The sequence below is a fragment of the Phyllostomus hastatus genome, unplaced genomic scaffold (assembly GCF_019186645.2).
Source record: "Phyllostomus hastatus isolate PE091 unplaced genomic scaffold, TTU_PhHast_1.1 phas_contig_848, whole genome shotgun sequence".
In the NCBI taxonomy this organism is placed as follows: Eukaryota; Metazoa; Chordata; class Mammalia; order Chiroptera; family Phyllostomidae; genus Phyllostomus; species Phyllostomus hastatus.
In genome coordinates, this window is record NW_025333974.1 from 2,501 (window position 1) to 8,059 (window position 5,559).

The 5,559-nt window shown below is 46.4% G+C and overlaps 1 pseudogene; it reads left to right on the top strand.

Annotated features, from left to right (window-relative positions):
- Positions 1 to 2,846: 2,846 nt before the first annotated feature.
- LOC123826715 lies at positions 2,847 to 3,557 on the top strand (annotated as a pseudogene).
- The last annotated feature ends 2,002 nt before the right edge of the window (positions 3,558 to 5,559 follow it).

Genomic DNA, 5,559 nt, shown 5'->3' on the forward strand with positions numbered 1-5,559 from the left:
TCTCTTTCTCTCTTTCTCTCTCTCTTTCTCTCTCTGTCAACTGATCATAGAGAGCACCTCAGGAGCCCATAGGTACAGGCTGGGAGAGAGCAGACTGTGTAGCAGCAGCAGGGGCCATGGGCGTTTGGCCCACTTCTTCATGTAACCCACTTGTGCCTTCAGGGCCTGCCCAGGCCTAATCTCATATATGCCACTTTCACTGGCACACCTAACTTTATACCTTGGTGGGTCAGATAACACCCAGCTTATGGTGGGATGCTCAAATGGCACGCTAACTTGGTGTCCCATGACTAAGCGTTCAGTCTCCACTGAAGTCCAGGAACGGGCCAAAAGCTGTTTCTCAAAAGGAGAGTAGGTAACTGCAGATGATGGCAGGGCTTTGCTCTGAAATCTCATTAGGGGCCCGCCCAAAGCTCCAAACAGCATCCCTATCCGCCACCAATAATTCAAACCCCATTACATATGTACCCTTGACATTGCAATGGCCTCCCCAGAGTGAGGAATTGAGCACCCCTTGAGAATGTTCGCCAAGGTATATCCCCCACAAAAGAGGCTTTCAACAATCAGCTGGATAAGAGGACCTGCCCTGTGGATGGCAGTCAGCTTATTTCCCATTCTGCAGCGGGCAGCAAGTTTTCCTGTGTGGAACAGATGCTCTTCCTGTGTATGTATCTGCCCTTCGCAGCACCATGGTTTTGTCAGCAGTACCCCCTGTGGACAGAAAGCCTAATTCACCATTAGAGACTCCCACACAAATGCTCCGATGAAATGGATTTGAGACTGTTACCTAAGCATGTTGAGATGCTTGTGCTTCGAACCAACTAGCAAGAGGAGTCTACTGTGTTGACTGGGGCAATGGATGGATCCGGACTATCGAGACGGAAAGAACTTCTGCTACATCAGTGGGGTCACAGAAGAGTATTTCTGAGCCCCACAGAACTTTGCCATGCACCTGCTGGTACTGCTATACACTTTGGAAAAGCTTGGAGGAATACGGCAGCCACCTCTTACAGACAGGACCAGGGAAGTCTGAGCCTTCTGAGAATGAAGGCTTAGGTCACCGCATCTGATAGAGTCATAATCAGCTGGAATGTGGACCGAGGACAAACTGTAGACGGATTGGATAACAGAGAAAGGAAATGAAAATTTCCACTGTGGTGTACCGCAAATTTTAAATCCTCACATGTTCTGTGGCATCAGCATCCCCGCAAACAGCACATGGGCACCTCACAGCAACCAGGTGTACCAGCGGGATAGGTTTGTCCCTGCCACAGGATCTGAACAGACACCTCCCCAGAGAGTACACACAGGAGGCCAATAGACATATGAAAAGATGCTCAATGTCACTAATCATCAGAGAAATGCACGTTAAGACCACGATGAGATGTCACCTCACACCTGGCAGGATGCCTGCCATCCATTTATCAGTGAACAACAAACGCTGGTGAGGATGTGCAGAAAAGGGGACCCTTGCGCACTGTTGGTGGGAATGCAGACTGGTGCAGCCACTGTGGAGAGCAGTCTGGAGGTTGCTCAAGAAATTAAAAATAGAACTACCTGATGACCCAGCAATTACAGTTCTGTGTATGTATCTGAAGAGATATCCCAAACACTAATTGCAATAGGCACGTGCATCCCTATGTTCATTGCAGTGTTATTTACAATAGCCAAGCTATGAAAGCAACCTAAGAGGCAACTGATGCACTATGGGATAAAGAAGCTGTGGTTTATACATACAATGGAAAACAGAATGAAATGTCGTCACCATTAAGACAGAATGAAATGTCACCATTTACAACAACATGGATGGACCTAGGGAGTAGCATGCTAAGTGGAATAAGTCAGAAAGAGAAAGACAAATCCCATATGATTTCACTTGTATGTGAACTCTAAAGAACAAACTAAAGGAGCAAACAAAACAGAAACAGACTCAGGGAAACAGAGAACAGACTGATGACTGCCAGAGGGGAGGGCAGTGGGGGACTGGGTGAAAAAGGTGGAGGGACTCAGACGTGCAAACTGGAAGTCACGAAATAGTCATAGGGATGTAAAGTACAGCATAGGGAATATGCTCAATAATATTGTATTAGCTATGTATGGTGCCCAGTGGGTACTAGACTTAACTGGGAGATCACTTTGCAAATTACGTAAACGTCTAACCACTATACTGCACACCTGAAACTAATATAAGATAATATTCCAAGTCAACTATAAATTAAAAATCAAATTAATTTTCTTTGAAAGGATTGGCCCCCACCACAAGTCCCCATTCCTCCCCACCCCTTACCTTCCAGCACCTAGTAACATTCAAACACACCAGGGAAATGCCCTTGAGCCTTTTGTTCTGTACTCCACCCTGACTCCCAGGAAAGTCCCTTGCCCATCAGTCCGACCTCCCTCTCTGTTCCCCACCGGCGTGGTTGAGCCCACAGCCTTGGTGCTCCCTCCCAGGTGACCCTCTCTTAGCATGCAGTGCAGTCATTCTGTCTCTCTGGAGACTGTGAGTATAATCGAGTTTTCTTTTACCTTGTATGTTTGCCTGTGCTTCTCCTGTGTCCCTTCTCGTGATTGTGCCTGACCAACCATCAAGCTGAAAAAAGAAACCAAACCAAACATGTGGTTGTACGTGTAACTGCCGAAGTGAGGACTGCAGTAAGTCATGCCGACTTGACCTCATTGTTATTTGGGGGTGTGTGTGTGTGTGTGTGTGTGTGTGTGTGTGTATTTCCCACAAAGGGAATGAGGATGCACTGAAACAGTATTTATCAGGCATTCACAAATCTTTGTTCATGTTTTATGAAATGCTTCATCTTCACAAAAATGGAAACCTTTCACAATTTACCTGAATGGCATTGCCTGAAATTCAGTCCCTGGCCCAGTACTCTGAAGTCGACCGCTTTGTTGGCATTGAGCCAGGTACTGTGTGGCTCTGATGTCCTTTAATGTACCAGATGCTTCCCTATCTGTTTTCACAGTAAAAGTTCAGGTTTCAAGCCACCTGTTTTTTGTGATTCTCTATATAATGTTTTTATCAGGCAAGTGATGAGACCCGAGAATCAGAAACCACAAATGAACACGTTTCATTTGGGACAGAGTGTGGTACCCTCTCAAGGAGAGGCTTCCCATAAGTGGACATGTAAATGATAAATACAGAGCTTTTTCACTCTTTGACAAGGATGGGGATGGAACTATAACAACAAAGGAATTGGGAACCGTGCTGAGGGCTCTTGGGCAGAAAACCAGAGAAGCAGAGTGACAGGACATGACTAATGAAGTGGATGCTGAGGGTGATGGCACAGTTGGCCCCCTGAAATTTCTGACGATGATGCCAAGAACAATGAAAGACACAGGTGGTGAAGAAGAAATTAGAGAAGAATCCCGTGTGTTTGATAAGGATGGTAATGGCTCTATTAGTGCAGCAGAGCTTCGACATGAGGACAAACTTCGGACAGAACCTAACAGAGGAACATGTTGATGCCATGATCAGGGAAGCAGATATCGCTGGTGATGGTCAAGGAGACTATGAAGAGTTCGTACAAATGATGACAGCCAAGTGAAGACACTGTGCAGTGTGTTAAATTTCTTGCACAAAGTTGTTTGTGTTTTCTTTGTTTGCAACTTATCTGTAAAAGGTTTCCCCTACTGTCAGAACAACATGCATGTAGCTTTGGCCAGGGTGCTCAGTTGGTTGGAGCCTTGTCCCATGCCCCAAGGAGGTTATGGGTTCGAGTCTCGGTCGTGGCACATACCTAGGCTGTCGGTTTGATTCCCCGCCAGGGCACAAGCAGGAGAGGCAACCGATCAATGTGTCTTTCTCACAACAATCTCTCTCTCTCTCTCTCTCTCTCTCTCTCTCTCGCCCTCTTGCTTTCGCTCTCTCTCTCATTCTCTCTCCCTCCCTTCCTCTCTCTCTCACATCAATGAAAGCATAACCTTGAGTGAGGATTAATATGGACATACATGCATGCATAGTAATTAGGTCTGTATTCCTTCATGTTTTCTTCCCTTACCTTACTGTCATTTTCCTGAGCTTATTTTAGAACACTGGTCGAGTAACATGTTGCATGCAGTTTACTCTGGATATATCTAAGCCCTTCTGCACATCTAAGCCTGGATGCAGTTGGTCAAATGAGGGAACATCTGGGTTATGCCTTTCTTAAAAGTAGTTTTCCCTAGGAACTGCCAGCCTGTTGTATGAAGTGTGGAGTTGTTACTCTGCATGGACAATGGACTGTCAACAATATGTCTTTAAAAGTTTCCCTATTGCAAAACGGGTGTATTATCCGGGTACTCATGCAGTACATTTTTGTACTGCTGGTCCAATACCAGAAGCATTTTCTTTCACGGTTATGTGCTTTTTAGACTTTGTTTAGCCCCATAAAGAAAATATCCCTACGGCAAAATTTGCTTCAAATCCTTTCCAAGTTGTATATCTGTTTTGCAGTGAACAGAAGTTTTACCCAATTAAAAAAACCTCATGCACACTCTAACCTGACAAAATTAAATGTATATCAGCAAACAAACACATCCATTGTTCAATCTATGCCACACTCCACCACTGACTTCTTCTGAGCCCTTGCATACATCTCTTCACATGTTTCTGTACCTGTTTCCTCAGGTACAAAATGAAAATTGTAACCTCTACTACCAATAGAAGTAGCAAAGGAAATGAGCTCCCTACACACATTCAACGTATGGTCAGAGACACTGATGTCAGCACCGTGGCGGAGTGAGCAAACCTCTTTGTAGCTCCCCTTCCATTTACAAGTCAGACAACCACAGTTCAACAAAGGTACCTCTGCTCAGCTCACTCACGTGCCCACGAGACCCATGTATTGCCGTATCTGAAGATGAGTGTATTGGTACCTGGCACCTGTAGCGGAGACAGGATGGGGTAAAGGACAGGGTTGGTGTCCACAGATGCACTTGGTGTCATCCGATGCTGTGGCTTCAGCTAACAAGTGGTGGGGGAGTTGGGCTGCAGGCCTCACAAAATAGCCTGGATGGTAAAGGGGACAAAAGCAGAACCCCTGCCTCACCAGCTGGCTACTACACCCACCACCCCGCTGTTGCGGCAGAACCCAGTAGCAGTACCTGAGACTTGTTAAACAGCACAGCAGTGCCTGCAGCCATTACTAACGAGGAAGCAGTGCTGTGGACTTGCAAACCTGAATCCCTTCAGCCACCCTTGGGGCAGAACCCAATTGAGGCAGTAGAGATGTGTCAAACAAAATAGTGGGGCTGGTGGCCATTAGTAACAAGGAGGCAGTGCCCAGAGCTCACAGACCTGGTTCCCCACCATCCGTCGCATCCACCCACCATGGTGGTGCTGCCTCAAGACTGAGGTGACCTGGACCCCAGTGGGTCAGTGGCAATTTCTGCACCCAAAACCAGGCTACTGCACCATGATCCCAGAGGCACAAGTAGCAAAGGCAAGAGAAGACAAAAGTACCACCTCTACTTACCAATCTGTTGAATTGTCAAGAGCAAAACGACAAACCAGGGAAGAGTTCACTATCTCAAATGTGCAGGCAGAGACACAATTCATCGAGAACCGTG